Raw genomic sequence first — 19208 nt, forward strand, 5'->3', positions numbered from 1 at the left:
CATGCAAATAGTAAGCATAAGACTGGAGTCACTATATTAACATCAACAAAAAATAGACATCAAGATAAAGAGTATTGTCAGAAATACAAAGAAACATTTCATAATACTAAGAGGGTGAATTCAACCATATTAACACTCATAAACATGTACATGGCTAATACCAAGGTTTCAAAATACACGAAAAAATTTAGAGCTGAAGAGAAAGACAATTTCACAGTCATAGTTAACCATACTAACACCCCTCTCTCAACAATTTATAGATCAACAGACAGTCAATAAAAGCATAATCAACAATACTATTATTCATCTTGACCTAATTGATATTTGTAAAACATTACTCCCAACAACCATAGAACACATATTATTTTCAATTACATACAGTATGTTCACCAAGATAGAGAGCATGTGCTGTGATCTAAAATAAGTGTCAATAAGTTTCAAAGGACTAAAATAATACAGGATATGTTCTCTGGCCACAAAAGAATTTAATTAGAAAGCAATTAACTGCTATGAACATTGGGGTGCATGTGCCCCAATCATATGTATCAATATACTGATCATATTTGAATCAATATTTTTGTATCTTTTGGGTAAATATTTAGTAGTGCAATTGCTGGGTCATAGGGTAGTCCTATTTTTATCTTTTTGAGGAGCCTCCATACTGTTTTTCAGAGTGGCTGCCCCAGTTTGCATTCCCACCAACAGTGTAAGAGGGTTTCTCTTTCTCCACATCCTCACCAACAACTGTTGTTTCCTGTGCTAAGTTTAGCCATTCTGACAGGTATGAGGTGATATCTCACTGTAGTTTTGATTTGTATTTCCCTGATGATGAGTGATGTTGAGCATCTTTTCATGTGTCCATTAGCCATCTGAATATCTTCTTTGGAAAAGTGTCTATTCATGTCTTCTGCCCATTTCTTAACTGTATTATTTGTTTTGGGGGTGTTCCGTTTGATAAGTTCTTTATAGATTTTGGATACTAATCCTTTATCAGATATGTCATTTTCAAATATCTTCTTTCATTTTGTAGGTTGCCTTTTAATTTTGTTGATTGTTTCCTTTGCAGTGCAGAAGCTTTTTATTTTAATGAAGTCCCAATATTTATAGCAGGATTATCAACAATAGCCAAATTATGAAAAGAGCCCAAATGTCCACTGACTGAAGAATGGATGAAGAAAATGTGGTGTATGCATATGTGTATACACACACGCACACACACACACACACTAGAATATTATTTAGCCATCAAAAAGAATGAAATCTTGCCATTTGCAATGATGTGGATGGAGCTGGAGCAAAATGGAATAAGTCAGTCAGAGAAAGAAAAATACCACATGATTTCACTCATATGTGGAATTTATGAAACTAAACAGATGAACATAGGGGAAGAAAAAAAGAGAGGGAGACGAACCATAAAAGAGACTCTTAACTATACAGAACAATCTGAAGGTTGTTAGAGGGGAGCGGGGGGGATGGGCTAAATGGGTGATGGGTTTTAAGGAGGTTGCTTATTGTGATGAGCACTGGGTGTTACATGTAAGTGTTGAACCACTAAATTCTACTCTTGAAACCAATATTACACTACATGTTAACTAACTAGAAGTTAAATAATTTAAAACCAAGAAAGAAAGAAAGAAGCAAGCAAGCAATTAACTAAGCTATCTAGTAAAAAAAAAAAACAAAAAAACACAACCACAATAGTTGGAAATAAACAACACATTTCTAAATAGTCTGTGGGTTAAAAAAGAAATCACAGGGAAAACAGAAAATAGTTCAAACTGAACAAAGAAAAATATATCAAAAATATGTATCAGTGCTCAATGGGAAATTTATTTTTAAACATTATGTTTAAAATATATATAAAGGTAAAGGGTGCCTAGGTGACTTAGTTAAGTGTCTGACTTCGGCTCAAGTCATGAACTCGCAGTTCATGAGTTCAAGCCCCATGTCAGGCTCTGTGCTGACAGCTCAGAGCCTGGAGCCTGCTTTGGATTCTGTGTCTCCCCCTCCGTCTGTCCCTCCCCCACTAGCACTCTGTCTCTCTCTCACTCTCAAAAATAAGGAATTAAATTTTTTTTAAATAAAAAGAAATAAAAAGAAAAGTAGAAAATCAATGATCTAAGCTTCCAAGCTTCCACACAAGAATCTAGAAAAGAAGAAAAAAAATTTTAAAGGGAATATAGTAAAGGGCAGAAATCAACAAAATAGAAAATAACATGAAAATTGGCAAAGACAAATGTTGGTTCTTTCAAACAATAAGACTGAAAAACCCTTTGCTAGACTGATCAAGAAAATAAATTTGAGAGAAAACACAAATTACCAACATGAAGAATAAAAGAGGGATTATCACTATAAATCCTAAACACACTGAGAATATGTTAAGAGATTATTAATAACTTGTACCAACAAATATAATAAATAAAATCAACAAATTTCTTGAAAAAGTCAATATACTAAGACTGACACAAAAATTAGAAAATTGGAATAACCTTGTATTTATTATCAAAAACCTTCTCACAAAGAAAATTTCAGGCCCAATTATTTCATTGGTAAGTTCTACATTTAAGGACAAAATAACACCCATCTTACAAAACTCAGAGTATAGAAGAAACACTCTGATTTGTTTTATAAAGCCAGCATAATCCTAATACCCAGAGTTGACAATGTTTCTACAAAAATTATAAACATTTCTAATGATAGATGTACAAATACTTAAGTAATAGCAAATTGAATCTGGCAATATAAAAAGTTATGTTTACCATGAAATACCAGGTAGGGCTACCCCAGAAATGCAAGGTTTGAAAATGGGAGTAATTCATCACATTAACAGGAAAAAAAAAATGGTATCACTTCAAGGGATGAAGAAAAAGCACTTGAAATAATTCAATATCCATTCGTGACTTTAAAAGCAAAACAAAAACATCTCAGCAAATTAAGAATGAAAGTCAGATTCCTCAAAGCGATGAAGAATATCTTCTAAAATGTACACCTAGAATCACACTTAGTGGTGAACTGTGAACACTTTCACATAAGCTTGAGAAAAAGTCCAGATATTCAATCTCATCACTTTTATTCAACATGATTCTAGAGATCCCAGCTATTTCATTAAGGCAAAAAAGAAAATGTAGGCATAGTATCAGAATAAAACAGTAAAACTATCTCCATTTACAGATGACATGTTTGTTTACATAGAAAACCCTAAAGAATTCACAAAACAACTACCAGAATGAATAAGTAAACTATGCAAGGTCACAGGCTACAAAATTAATTTACCAAAAAAAAAAAAAAATGTAATTTTTATACAACAAAAAAATAAAAAATGTTATTATATAGAGCAAAACAATTGTTGATAATTTAATAAAAATTCCATTTAAATAGCATCAAAAAACAAAATACTATGAAATGAATTTAACAAAAGATATGCAAGCCTTTTACATAGAAAACTGAAAGACTGCTGAAAGAAACTGAAGAACTAACGGAGTTCTTGGAGCGACAAACCACACGAACACTGTCCACTATCCTCTAATTTATATTAGGAGTCCACGCAATTGTCATCAAAAATCCCACCACCCTTTTGCAAAATTTGATGATCTACTTTTAAAATTCATTTGCGAAAGCAAAGAAGCTATCCAAAGCACTCTTACAAAAGAAAAAGTTAAAGAGCATTGCTACCTAACTTCAAGATATAACGTCGGTGTGACGTGAGCAAAATGACTGCAGAAATTTCTAGCACTCGTCCTCCCCCAGGAACATCAATATGAACAACGAACTACCTGCACACGAGAATACCTTCACAAAAGCCAAGGATTCCAGATAAAGGATGACACCATTGGGGTGAAACATCAAAATAAAGTGCCTAGGGGCGCCTGGGTGGCGCAGTCGGTTAAGCGTCCGACTTCAGCCAGGTCACGATCTCACGGTCCGTGAGTTCGAGCCCCGCGTCAGGCTCTGGGCTGATGGCTCGGAGCCTGGAGCCTGTTTCGGATTCTGTGTCTCCCTCTCTCTCTGCCCCTCCCCCGTTCATGCTCTGTCTCTCTCTGTCCCAAAAATAAATAAAAAACGTTGAAAAAATAAAAATAAAAATAAAAAATAAAGTGCCTTGAGGTGGGTAAGATACACACACTCTACACCCATCAGCCCTCCCCCTCCACTCCAGTGCAGGAGCCCAACGGAAGAGATAAGCTTCCTGTGTAAGGAGAACAAGGTGACCTTCCGACTCACTGCAGGAGGCCCCAGCGCGACACCAACTACCCCCACCCTACGTGGCACCCTAACAGGCTGCTGCGAACCCAGGCCTATCCACCCCTAGCACGTGCCAGCAGCCATGGCCCCAGGCAGTTCCTGAGGCCCCAGGCTCCCAGCCCACCGACTGGCAGCAACTCCTGTAGAAACAGGCTACTAGCGGCTCCTGGGACCCAAACTCCCCAGCTCACCACAGTGCCCCCGTGGCTCTCGCAGCAGGGGTGGCTCTAAGGAGCACGAGGTTCCTAGCGTGCTCCTGCTAACGCAAGCTCCAGTGGCAGTCTAGCGCCCAGCCACTCCTGGCCCTGGCCGGCTCCCGTAGCCCCACCTCCCATGAGACCCCGCGAACCCTGATCCCGGTCGCAGGCAGGCACCCGCCAACCCATGCTTCCCGCCTGGCGCACAGCTGGGCCCGCTACCCGGAACCCAGGCTTTTCACTCACCCCAGCTCCACGGAAGGTGCCAGGACCCGAGGCCCCCCAGGCCACTCAGTGGCAGGCCACCCCCTAGACCCAACCTCTGGGCTGGCACATTCACTCCCCCTACGTGTCTGCTTTCGCTAGCCTCTGACCAAAGCCGCACCTCCGCAGGGTGCTTTGGTAGCGGAAGAAGCTGGTGCTCAAGCCACTCGTCCTTTGTGTGTGCGATATACCCGAACAGTGGAATATTATTCAGCCTGATAACAGGAGGAAATTATCCCGTTTTGTGACAATACGTTGAGGAACCTGGAGGACATCGTGCCAAGTGAATAAGCCAATTACGGAAGGACAAATACTGCATGATTCCGCTTACATCAGGTATCTAAAATGATGAAACTCATAGAACCAGAAAATAGAATGGTGGTTGCCAGGGTGTGGGGTTGGTTAAATGAGGAATTGCTTTGTTCATTAGGCGTAAAATCACAGTTCGAGAGCACTGCTCTACAACATATTGCCTATACTTAATACTACATTGCCCACTTCCAAAGTTGGTAAGAGGGTCGATCTAATGTTAGGTGCTCCCAACAGAAACAAAACAAAAACCAGAAGGGCACAAGGAACGCTTGGAGATGATGAATATGACTATTACTTTGTGGTGATGTTTTCTCAGGTGTATGCATGTTTTCAAATTCACCCTGTTGTATACATTGAATCAAAGTGCAGGGTTGTGGTTGTTTCAGTTTTGGTTGTTTGTTTGGTATATCAATTATAGCTCTGTGAAGATGTTTAAAATGAAGAAATAAAAATATTTAGAAATTTTATGGTAAAAAGTACTTTGGAAAAATAAAACAGAGAAGAGGCATGGGAAGTTCTAGATAGTGGGGAGAAGGACACTATTTTAAATAGGATAGTAAGGGACAGTTTCATTGAGAAGTTCATACCGAGTAAAGTTTTCTAGCTCACTTTTCTGGCTTTTGTAACATCTTGGTTTCCCCCCTTAAACGTGGTTTCACTCAAGTTTTCCATATTGTTCTTTCTTAGTTACACCTTGCAAGATCTTGTTCTTCTGTTTACCTTTAAAAGTTAATATTCCTCAGATTTTGCCTTTAGCTCTTTTTTCATTCTGCATGCTTTTCCTGGATGATCTCCTAAATTTTTATGATTTCAAATATAGACATATATTTCCTAAACAAGATGGTGTCCAGGATCTCCTGGCCCATTATCCACTGTGGCTTACAGACTCTTCAAACTAAAAATACATGAAAACAATTGCAACAATGTTCCTTCTAAGCCTTCTCCCTATTCTGTATTGCTTTTCTTATAATCACCAAAGGCCTGGAAGTCATTCTAAATTCTCCTCTGCTTCATTTCTAAAAATGAGACTGGAGGCAGGGAGAACAGCACAGGTAAGAGATGATAAGAACTACCATGGACCAGCAGTAGTAGGGATGAAGAGGAAGGGACAGAGTTGAAAAAATATTATCGAGGTAGAGTTAACAGGTTTGTGACAGAATGGCCTTGAGCAAGTTTGGGTTTGGGTAACTTGGTGGGTGGAGAATTGAGCATAGAAGAGGAAGAACAGATTGACACTAGAATATAAAATTGTTTTGAATGAATTATTCTTGAGATATCTGTCAGTGAAATAGCCAGGTTAAAAAGTCTTCTAGTTTGCGAAGTACCTGGGTGACTCAGTTGGTTAAGCATCTGACTTTAACTCAGGTCATGATCTCGAGGCTCATGGGTTGGGGCCCCAAGTTGGGCTCTGTGTTGTCAGCTTGGAGCCCGCTTCGAATCCTCTGTGTCTCTCTCTGCCCCTCCCCTGTGTGCTCGCTCTCTCTCTCTCTCTCTTTCTGAAAAATAAACATTTTTTAAAAACTATTTTTAAAAAAGTCCTGTAGTTTGCTAGATGCCTGACTTTGGGTTAGCACATAAATAGCCTCTTGAGATAAGAATTCAAATGCAAGTAGTATATTTTGGAAGTGGTCCTGGAAAACACCAAAAGGTTAATGGGAAAGTGATGAAGGAAAAGTAAGGAAACCTATAAAATGTGCTTTGTTGAGCCAGTTATAACCACCAAAGTCAGGGGATTTAAAGTTTAGCACCACTGGTAAAACTTTAGAAGATGGTATAGAATATACCTTGGAGTTACCACAACCTACTGGTTAGACGCTGGGATTGTTAGCCACCAAATCTCCACCAGCACTGTTTGAGAGCCATTTCTGGAGCTGTTAACTCTCCCAGCTCTGCAGCACTGCTAGCTTACCCTAGGATGCACATTCTCTTGCAGACCTTCCCCCCACCAAAAAAAAGGTGTGGAGAGTAGTAGGTGTTTCTTACTACTAAGTAGCCTTCACCATATAGAGGATAAATACCAAGGTGATATGAGTGAGACAGTGATAGCATCTGCTATATAAAATATATGAACCTGGAGTACTGGGAGAGATTTAGCTAGAGAAATATATTTGGAAATCTTTAGTACAGAGTTGGTCAAATTTATATCTCCAAAACAAGAAATTTACTGAACAGGTCAAATAACATCTCCAAATGTCAACTGAGGAGAGAGAAAGAAGATATGAGCTACTTACATCAGTGATCTGGAGGTCAAGGCAATATCCCTTAGAGGATGGAAAACTGAGTTTAGGGGACAGTATCTAAAGTGGACAACAGTGGGGGAGGGGAGGGCACTTGGGTGACTTAGTCAGTTTAAACATCTGACTTTGGCTCAGGTCATGATCTCACAGGTCGTGAGTTCAAGCCCCACATAAGGCTCAATGCTGTCAGCTCAGAGCCTGGAGCTTGCTTCCGATTCTGTGTCTCCCTCTTTCTCTGCCCCTCCCCTGCTCATGCGCTCGCTCTCTCTCTCTCTCTCTCTCTCTCTCTCTCAAAAATAAACAAACATTAAAAAATTAAAAAAAAATAAAGAGGATATTAGGTCTATAGAGATAGGCAACATTAAAAAAGGAAAGAGAAAAGGAATTGCTAACAACTCGAGGAAACGGGAAATTTCCATGGTGAGCTTCAGAGTGTCCAGGGAGAGTTATTTACCCTCCTAATAGGGATTGCATGCTGCTTGGGGGAGAGCACTGGATTCACCCCTTGGTGGAGCCCTGAGACACTGCATACTGCATAAATATGCAGTAGAGCTGGCATCATCAGAAATTCCAGTAGGAGCCCTCACAGCAGAAGAATTCCATCAAAAACCATGAAGTTGAGAGCAAGGCTAAACCAGTGATCTGATCCGAAAATATGAGAATTTATCCTCTAGTGACTGTAGTTAAGGGGAGAAATAATACTTCCTACGGATCACCCAGCAATTGGGGATGCTATAGGACATTGTAACTTCTGTTTACTGGATATCTCATGGTATGTGTTGATTTTTATTCTCTTTAGAATTGATTTCTTTCTACACCATGCAGTGTTCCCTAATAGGGTACACCCAATAGGGTGCATTTTTGGAGGGTTTTTTTTTACCATTTCTGAGTAGGAGTTTGAGCCAAAATATTAAGACCTGAAAATATATTTGAGTCAGCCCCAAATATAACCCGATCCCAGATTCTGTAGCCATCTTTGATGAAAATGTCCCATTAGCAAACATTTTGATCTGCTTAGAACTGGACGTGGAAAGCCAACGGAGAATGTATTTAACCTGGGTTTTCGACGTGGAGGTCTCCAAGAAATCCCTGATACCATTTCACATATCCAGGTAGTTCACCAGGTTCAGACATCATCCCGACTCCAGAACAAGCCCCTGGTAATTTCAAATACTATGAGCCCCAGCGTGCAAATAGGGTGTATCAAAAAGCCAGCCACTACTATGGTAGTGAGAGTTACACAGTTGGAAGGAAATTGATCTTTATCCCATTTAAATTTTAAACATCTTAAGCTTCAGTCTTTGCAACTTTTACTCCTTCCATCCAGTTCTTTAAAAGAAAATGTCTAAGATTAGTGTCAATTGGAAAGTATTTGTATATCCTGGCTGTTAAGATGGAAAGTGTGAATTTACAGAAACTCTAATATGTAGAGAGATGGTGGTAAGTTTAGTAGAGTGATGGAGGGGCAGTAGATGAGAGTGGGGTGCCTATGGGACAGAGCCAAGAAAATGAGACTCACAGACTGAGAGTCAATTATGCTCAAATTTCACAGTCTCTCCACCTATGTGCCAAAGGCAACGTGTTAGATGCTGGGTGAAGTCTCAGCCAGGAAAAGAGAGCCTAGTAACGTGTTGCTGTGTTTAGTAATGAGGCTGGTGAGCATTTGGCCTTCATTTAGTTTTGCTGGCACATGCAGATAACGCTATACCAAACCTAAACATAGTTCTAAAGTTAAATAATCTCCTGTTGAATTTTTAATAATCACTTTTTAGGGAAGATATAGATAGAAAAAAGCAACTGAAAATATAGACTTCTTTTTTCCATACCCCATCCCCACTGTCCAAAATATGGTCCATTAACCTGGGAGAAGTGGGGATGAGGAAATTAAGTCACCCTCTTGATCTTAGACTGAAGTTTGGGGACAAAATTCATAAACAAGTACTTAGTGAACAGTACTTAAGTTTTCTTTTCTCTGTTGCCCTACCTTTTTCAGAAAAACTATTAGATCTTTTAAGAGTTGGGAAAAGAGAAGCAGTTAATTGGAGCTACTGGGAACTGCTTGAGGTCTAGGCCAACTGCCTCAAATTGACCTGTTTGTGACTGGAAAGTTAGTTTGGCTCCTCCATGGTTTTGTTGCTTTTATAGACTTTGTTTTGTTTTTCATTCCGATGATTTCATAAGCTCCAGAAAGTTAGTGCTGCTGGAAAAGACACGTGGCTATTTACTGCTTCCATTTTTCTAGAAGTGAGCTATTCCTCCTCTCCACCCTACCCCAGCCACAGGCATTAGTCTGCATCTCCATTGTCATCCCGCACAGCTCAGGAGCCACCTGCTAGCCAATTCTGTGAGCTCACCTCTTGGTTCTCACACTGAGGTCTTGCAGTAAGCTGTGCCAAGTCTAGAATAATCAGAGCTGCTTTGGGGAGCTACTTCACTGGGGTCACTGCTTTTCTAAAAATCAAAGTCTGCCGTGAAATATAGTGCGCAGTTAAGAAATAATATCCTACGGTCCCCAAACACATACCAGTGCCATTACACAACACTTATTTATGAAGCCCCTTTTGAACAATTATGGGATGGAGCCAGGGCAGGAGCTGTTGGAGAGAGCAAGCTGAGAACAAATGTTGGCAGTTTTATTTTAAAGTCACAAAACTATCGAAAGCAGCAACCGCTGTGTCAATCATTGAATATATCCCTCAAGCCAAATTGTTCTTTTTTCTCTGTTTTTATATTAAATAATGGTATGCTCATTCTCACTAGTATCTAGCTATAATATTAATAAGTCACAAGCTATCGAAAGCAGCAACCGCTGTGTCAATCATTGAATATATCCCTCAAGGCAAATTGTTCTTTTTTTCTCTGTTTTTATATTAAATAACGGTGTGCTCATTCTCACTACTATCTAGCTATAATATTATACAATAACAAGAATGATATTAATTCTCAGGAGTATTTTAGTATGTCTGAGCAGTGGGAACTAAGAAGATAACGAAAACCTTTAAAGTTTACCAATGGATTATTCCTTTTATATAAAATTACCAAAAAAGAATTTTCTAAAGGCTACCTATAAAGCAGTGCATATATGGATAATAGAGAGCCTTCCAGAAACCCATATTATAATTATAATTAAAGTAAACAGTGTATGACCTCAGGATCCAGACTATCATGTCTAAATTACAGCCTCATCAACTGTATTGTATCTTGTATCATGAAAAATGGAGGTGCTAACATCCAGGAGTTGGTCAGCAGGGAGGTTAGTGTAAAGGTAGTATAAAGTAAGAGTTTGTTCTGTGTATTTCCAGCTCTGTCCAGAAAAGAGAAATCCTGGACAAAGGACCCATATCCATTATTCTTGGTAGGTCTTATATAAGTGCATAGGCTGATGGCACCAGATATTAAGATCTTCCAAAGAACTCACTTTTTAAAAATTCCATGCTTACCTGATTCCACTCCTTTTGCCAGAAAGCAGGGGGAGATATGAAGTAGGCAGGAGGAGCGGGGGAAGAGGATTTGCTGTGGAGAGAATTATTGGAAATGCTGAATGAAAGCAAGACAAAGAAACAAGTCCAATACTCAGGATCAAGCAGAGGAGCAAGGTTCATAAGCCAGAGAAGAGAATCTAAACTAGTCTGTAGGGACATCTGGGTGGCTCAGCCGGTTAAGCATCTGACTTCGACTCAGGTCATAATCCCGAGGTTTGTGAGTTTGAGCCCTGCATTGGGTTCTCTGCTGTCAGCGCAGAGCCCTCTTCAGATCCTCTGTCTCCCTCTCTCTCTGCCCCTCCCCCAAGTGCTCTCTCTCAAAAATAAACATTTAAATAAATAAACTAGCCTTTAAAAAATAACAGAACAGCTATAAGTAGACACTAGGCCCAATTACAGAGCCAAAGATAGGGAGCCCTGGGCAATAATGACCTGTGGAAAAAAGGGAGCCAATAAAAACAAAAAACAAAACAACCTGAGCAGGTGAGTAAGAGGAAGGACATGGAAAAAGATAACTTCTGAGACATTTGATGCTGTCTGAACTGGTTTTGAAATACTCCCTCTAGCTGGATGTGAGGAAAATATGCAGGATCTGATCAGGAAGGGCCAAGAGTGCCTAAATTAAGAAGTTTTCATTTTATTTTAAAAGATATGAGGCACTTCTGAAGGATTTTAATTTTTGAAGTGGCACTATCAGTTGAGTAGAATGTCAACAAGCAGAAATGAAATAAAAGCTATATATCTGAATAAATGGTACATTTAAAGTTATTATCATTTAGTAATAAACCAAATGCAAAGGAAAAAAGCAATAGAAGAAATACATACTTACTCTAGTTACTTAGCTAGATTTTTAACTTACTCAGGATGTAATGTAATGAGAACTGACCCAGGTCACCTCTGTTCCATCTTAAAGCAAAAAGTTTGTTGGCAAAAGTGATACCAGAATTTTATTATTCATCACTTGTCTACTTCTTGCTCTTCTCTTTCAGTCACAGCCATCACAGGTTAGCGAGGCCAAATCCTTTCACTGGTTGTCCTCATATTCCAATAGCATATTGTGGTTTAGGGCCTGTCCTTTATAATCAAGGAAGAAAAACAATGAGGAAAAGTGATTCATCTAAATTGTTTCTTAAAATGTATAATTTGGAAGAGACTCTGACTTTATGGTGGGATTTGATGCCTAAATCCTGTCACTCCTGTCTACCTCCAAGCTGCTAGCTGAGAGACATCTGCAAGAACCAGATTACATTGTAATTGCCAGCTCTTATTGACTGTTCCATGAAGCAGGCATTGGAAAGAAAGGGTGGAACTGGTTTCTAGATTTTGGATTTTTCATGTGGTCCAATGAATGCCAGTATCTGAACAATCAGATCAGCTCTTCCTCTCCTGGAGGGAGGAGACAGTGGGGGGAGGTGGAGAAGAAGCAGAAGTCCTCACTCCTATACCTCCCCCTGCAGGCATGGGAAGTAGAGAGAACCCCTTCTCTGTAGAAATAGGAAGAGGAGGAAGACAGAGCCCTCCTTTCCCAATAGTGATCAGCATTAGCAAGTCACAGTTTTACCTTAGAGGAGAAATAATAACTGGCAAAACAATACTTGTCTAGGAATATTGAGTTATGTCTAAGCAGGGAGTTGTAAAATATCTTAACTTTTATTAAAAAAGTTTTATAAAAAAAAACTTTTTATATAAAAAGTTTTATATAAAAACTTTTTTATAAAAAAAAAAGTTAAAACAATTAACTTAAAAAAAAAACTAGCAGGAAAGATGGGATACACTTAACTAGATTTGTAAGTGGTGTGAAAAAATTCTAAGAGTCTCTTTTCCACTCACATGTTTTCACAAATCATCAGAAAATATACTTTATGCTGAAATATTTATTTTGGAAAATGAGAAACATGGGAAAAATAATTTACAACCATTTTATCTTTTTACAAGGTAGACATCTACTTTACAAAGTAGATGATCTTTGTAAAAAAGGATAAAGGGCATATACATGTACACATAACTGTCCAAATAAGTCATGCTTCAAACTACTTTTTATCTAAAAAATTTTAGATAACTTAGTAATCCTGATTATAATTACTTCAGTTTTTCAGTTGACTTTATAAAAATGGTTGTATTGGTAAATGACTTTCTCCTTAGGCAGATTATTCATGAGTTGCCACTGAACTATATCCCACCTCCTTGTAACTAATAGCACATATTTATAAAGCTGACTAGAAAGGAAAACACAGTCTATGGTATTAGGACATTTTCCTCTGCATGAGAAAAATTGTCCTACTAACAGAATCAAACCAGACTGAATGAAGATTAGACCTAGACTCATTAACACCATATTTTAACCTAGTAGAGTAAATAGTTTAATACATATTTAAGAATTGTACCTGTTTAAGAGGATTCATAACAGAACTTTGTCACTGTATTCGATATCTATGTGGTTATGGTACATGAAATAGCTCAAATGTTTTGGTCTCATCCTGTTTAGTTTACTCAAATTGATTTGGCCATAACTTAAACATGATTATATCTCTTGGTGATCTAATCCAGTCTCATTATTTTAAATATTTCCTGTATGCTGTCAACTCCCAAACATGCCTCTCCAACCTAGACCTCTCCCCCCGAACTCCAAACTCATACATGACAAGCACCTACTTAACATCTCTTCTTGAATGACTAATAGACACTCCAGACTCAATACACCTTCTCCCCAAACAACTTCTATCTTTAGCCATACCCAAATCTGTTGATAGAACATTATTTGCCTAGTGGCTGAGGCCAAAAAACAAGGGGTCATCTTCTCCTCTTCTTTTTCATTTACATCCTGCTTTCCACTAACCAAATCCTGTTGGTTCCACCTCCAAAATATGTCCAGGATCTGACCACTTCTCATCGTTGTAATTGCCATCACCTAGTTGAAACCACCATACTCGCTTGCCTAAATTATTCCAGGAGCCTTTACTTGGTGTTCCTTCAGGCAACATTTCCCTCAAACTCTGCATTAGCTTCCCATTTAACTCAAAGCAAAAGCCAAATTTATCATTGAGTTTAATTGGGGGAAAGAAATTACTTTACTTTCTTCCACTAACTAAACTAAAACATTATCACCTTCGTATTTGGTACCTGACAAAGTTTTTAATTCCCTTCAGCACTATGTGCATTTTTACAAAGTCATGGTCATAATAAAGGAAAGTTGGTGGGCAAGAAGAAAGCCTTTTCCCTCATTCTAAGAGAATTCATGAAGCATTCTGTGTATGTAAGTATCATTGTACTTTACAGACAAAGAAGTATAATTTTTATTTGTATATCATTCTCACTGATGTGACAGCTCCTCCAGAGCAGAACCTATTTTCTTTGTCCTTTCTATCTCTAGTATATGGCACCTAATCTAACAGTAATGACACTCAGTAAAAGCTTAAGAAATAATAGAAAAATTAATAAATGGTTAATTGGAGGCAGAGTGACAGGGAGAAGAGATCATAACATTTGAAGTTTCAGTGAGTTTCTGTTCTACTAACAATATAAACTTGGCCATGATATATAAAAAAATATATATGTGTGTGTGTGTGTGTAGATATAAATATAGATATAGATAGATATAAATATAGATATAGATATATCATGCCAGCTCCTTGCTCAAGACGAAGTACTTTGATTTGGATTTGACATCAAAAATAAAGACAACAAAAACAAAAATAAACAAGTGGGACCACATCAAACTAAAACTAAAACATTTCTGCAGAGCAAAGGAAACCATCAGCAAAATGAAAAGGCAACCTACCAAATGGGAGAAAACATACATATCTGATAATATATATCCAAAACGTGTATCCAAAATATATAAGGAATCCATACAACTGAACAGCAAAAAGAATAAATAACCCAATTAAAAATTGGCAAAGTACCTGAAAAGACATTTTTCCGAAGAGGACAACAGATGGTCAACAAGCACATGGAAAGGTACTCAATATCACTAATCATCAAGGGAATGCAAATCAAAACCACAGTGAGAGATCAATGCACACCTATTAGGATGTCTGTTATCAGAAAGACAAGAGATAAAAAATACTGGCAAGAATGTGGAGAAAAGGGAATGAACCCTTGTGCACTGTTGGTAGGAATGTAAATTGGTACAGCCGCTATGGAAAATAGCATGAAGTTTCCTCAAGAAATTAAAACTAGAACTAACATATGATCCAGCAATCCCAGTTTTGGGCCTATAGCCAAAGGACACAAAATCATTTTCTTGAAGAGATATTTGGATTTCCATGTTCACTGCAGCATCATTCACATTAGCCATCGTGTGGAAACAACCTAAGGTATCCATCGATGGATGAACAGATACATACGTATATAATAGAATACTATTCGGCCTTCAGAAGAAGAAGGAAATCCTGTCATTGGTAACAACATAGATGAACCTGGAGAGCTTTGTGCTAAGCTAAATTAAGCCAGAGAGACAAAGACAAATACTGCATGGTATTATTTATGTGTGGAATCTAAAATAGTTAAACTCATAGAAACTAAGTAGAAAACTGGTTGCAAGGGCTGGGGGTCAGGAGAAATAAGGAGAGGACAATTAAAGGGCACAAACTTTCAGTTAAATTATCCACTGCTTTTCAAAAGTTCACATTTCACCAATTCGCTTTTAAAAGAGCCCTACATTACTATCTGTTCTTTGCTAACTGGAAGAAATTTGAAGGGGATTTTTGCTTTTACCAAAAAAAGGCAAAAAGTGAAATAGCATTCATTTGTTTTGGTCAAAAACATGGTTGAAAAAATCCTTGTTGAAAGAAAAATAACCCAATATTCTGGTGGCTGATTGGAGAATGGATAGAGTTAATCCTTGTATGTTTTCTTACCCTTTCATATGGATGTAAAAGAAAATATACAGTGGATGATTCGGAGGATTCTGGATATGTATACAACACAATCCAGTTGAATTATCAGATACAGTAGAGAGAATTCTTGGGATGGGAAAATCAGAGATTACTGAATTTGGTTAAAATACTTTTTCGGACCAGAGTCTTATGGGAAATGAGTATAGATGAAATGAAAATTAGTTGATGGAGAACTTTAAAGACAACAGAGCAGTAGCGGTCCCTAAAGGGCTGTGTTACTGTCAAAGCTTCTAGTATGAAAAATGTAAGTAGCATGGTCACCAGCAGTTAAGAGTAAATACCCATTTGGGAATTGACAGAACATCCTTATGGCTCTGGTTTACATGAGACCTTTATGGTGTACCTAAACCTTTAAAGAAAAGCTGAATTGATGAATGGAGGATCAACATGGTTCTAGAAAACTGAACCTGGCAGCACCACACACAGTCTGTGGTCCTAAATCCTAGACCTAGATACTGCTATATGTGGACTATCAAATTGATTTACAGAATAAACAATTTTTAAGATATAACCCTCAAGAACTATTAATGTCCTGTAAGCTATTGAACTTGTTTTCTAAAGTTCTGATTAGCAAAGCTCTAGAGGAAAATAGTCTTCTAGAAACTTCTGACTGGAGATCTTACAGCCTTCACAATCAAGATGCAGTGAGAGTAGAGGTAGGGGAGGAAGCGCAGGATTATTTTTTAATCACAAGAATGATGAACTTGAAATTACAAGCAACAAATCAGCAGTTGAGTGATATGTATCAAAGACTTGTTAGAGCAAAACGTTGAGTAATTTCCCAGGAGGAGCATGAAGCTAAACTCAGAGCACAGAATTTTGCCAAGGGAGACTACAATTAGAACTGAAATTACAAATAGAAAAAAATAGAAAGAAAAATGGACAAAAAGACCAACAGCACAAACTTGAGATGGTGCACAAATTACAAATTAAAAAAAAATAGTATTAAGAACTCAGAAATAGAAAAGGTGGGAAAAAACATAGAGCTAAGAATAAATCACAAAACCAAGCAAAAAAATATTATTTTTGTGTAAATACATCAACACTTTTGAACTTATTTTACTACAGAATGGTTAAAACAGGAGTTAGCTAGTTCCTACACTGATATGAATATCATTTATATGATATAGATATATCATACTGGCTATTTGGCCACTATGGTTACTTGTAGATAACTCATATATATAAATAAATACAGCATATGTCAGATGTGATCATGGATTCTGAGAACACAATTGGTTTCATAGTTCTTAAATAATTAGCTATAAATGAAGGCCAGTTAGAATAAGTAGGAAAGTATTGAGGTAAAGTATATATGTATGTGCATGAAGAGATGAAATGATACATGTACAAAAATACTTAGTCATATAAAACACTTTACCATGATAAGAGTAATGACCTACAGTAAGGGACAGAGCTAGCCTAGGATGACTTCACCTAGAAGAAAACAGGGGAACAAATACTCTGACTTGATTCTCTTTCCAATCTCAGATCTAGGGTTCCCCACTGGCTGATAGCAATAAAACCAGTGAGCAAGGGAGCACATGGATGTAAATTCTAGGCTCCTGGGGCACAGAGTTAAGTAGAAAAGGGTGGAGAGGGGATCCAGAGGTACAAGCAGAAGTAGCACACTGACTTTAATGGAAATGTTTCAAATGTTTATTTTTTAAGTAAAGTATTTGCTGAAGTTTGGAGTAGATTACTTTTATCAGGTTAGGAATGTTCCCTCCCATCCCCAATTATCATCACAAAGTTGAATTTTTAATCCTTTTTCCTACCTCTGTTGAGATAATTGTATGGTTTCCCCCTTTAATCTGTTATTGTATTGATCTAAATTGGTATGTTTTCTGATGTGAACCATCTTTGCATTTCATAGATTTAATACTACTTGGTATCAATGTATTTTCTGTCAAGACTTTTTATCTACTGAAACAAGTTATATAGATAAAAATTGTGAATTTCCTAAAGGTTTGGTGAAATGTGTTTATAAAATCCTCTGAATTTAATGCTTTATTTCAGGAAGGGGGGCTTAAATTAAAATTGATTCAGTTTTTCTTTAATGATTGCTCTATAATTAAGGTTTTGTAGTTCTTCATGAATCAATTTTGTTAAATCATATTTTCTATAAATTGGTTTAATCCACATTTTACAAATTATGAACATATAGTGCTTATAGCATTATATATTTTTAAAATTATTAACATTATCTACTTTATGTGTGATCATGTTATCCTACTCATTCTTTTTTTTCTTTTTCTTTTTCTTTTTTTTCTTTTTTTTCTTTTCTTAACCATGAGAATCATCTATGAATTTTTTTTGGTAAACAATTCCACTGGAAAAGTTGTCAGAATAATAAAAGAAGTTCTCTATATCCTTCTCCCAGGGATCACACTCATGTTTTCCCAACTGTTTCAGTAGCTCCTTTTAGCAAACAAGTCAATCCAGGAACACATGTTGTTCCATTTGTCATGTTTTTATAGTATTGTTCAATCTGGAACATTCTTCATTTTTTTCTTGAAGGTCTGTTATGACTTTTATAACCTTTGCATTTTTTTATTTTTTCAATTTTTAATTTAAATTCTAGTTAGTTAGCATATAGTGTAATATTAGTTTTAGGAGCAGTATTTAGTGATTCATCACTTACATAAAATACCCAGTGCTCATCACAAGTGCCCCTCTTAATACCCACCACCCATTTAGCCTATCCCCACCCCCACCCCCCTCCCCTCCAGCAACCCTCAGTGTGTTCTCTGTATTTAAGAGTCTCTTTTATGGTGTGTCTCCCTCTTTTGTTTTCCTTCTCCTATGTTTCTGTTTTGTTTCTTAAATTCCACATATGAGTGAAATCGTGGTATTTATCTTTCTCTGACTGACTTATTTTGCTTAGCATAATACACTGTAGCCCTACTCATTCTTTTTTTTTTTTTTTTTTTTTTGATGGTTATTTATTTATTTTAAGAGAGTGTGAGCAGGAAATGAATAGAGAGAGAGAGAGAGAAAGAGAGAGAGTCCCAAACAGGCTCCGTGCTGTCAGCTCAGAGCCCAACTCGGCTCCATCTCATGAACTGTGAGATCGTGACCTGAGCCAAAATCAAGAGTTGACTGCTTAACAAACTGAGCCACCCAGGCGCCCCTAGCCCTACTCATTCTTAATATTATGTTTGTCTTTTGAGGCTTGTCTCTTCTGTTTGTTTCAAGTATCAGCTTTTATTTTTCTGAATCACCTCTACTGTTTATTTGTTGGCTCTTGCATTACTATTTTCTTTTATCCTTATCATTTTCTCCTTTCCACTGCTTTAAATTTGTAATTCTTTTGGTTACTTCATGAGTTAAGCAGTTTATTAGTTTTCAGTGTTTTTTGTTTTGTTTTGTTTTCTAATATGTCCTTTTAAGGCTATACATTCTGCCTGCCAATACTATTTTAAGTATGTCCCGCAAGCTCTGGTAAGTAATGCTCTGTCATTTAGCTTCCAAATATTTTTAATTCACTATGACTTTTTATTCTTAATGTATTAAATATATAGAACTGTGGTTCTCTTAAGTTTTCCATGTGATTTTTTAACACACCAATTTGGG

The 19208-nt window shown here is 37.4% G+C and overlaps 1 long non-coding RNA gene across 1 annotated transcript in view; it reads left to right on the forward strand.

The window, feature by feature from the left end:
• Nucleotides 1–4685: 4685 nt before the first annotated feature.
• Nucleotides 4686–19208, forward strand: part of LOC122227762 — an 82611-nt gene continuing 68088 nt past the window's right edge. Inside the window, exon 1 of the long non-coding RNA XR_006206215.1 lies at nucleotides 4686–5039. This is a non-coding gene — a long non-coding RNA (uncharacterized LOC122227762). The remainder of the gene's footprint in view (nucleotides 5040–19208) is intronic.

The sequence above is a fragment of the Panthera leo genome, chromosome C1, assembly GCF_018350215.1.
Source record: "Panthera leo isolate Ple1 chromosome C1, P.leo_Ple1_pat1.1, whole genome shotgun sequence".
NCBI lineage: Eukaryota > Metazoa > Chordata > Mammalia > Carnivora > Felidae > Panthera > Panthera leo.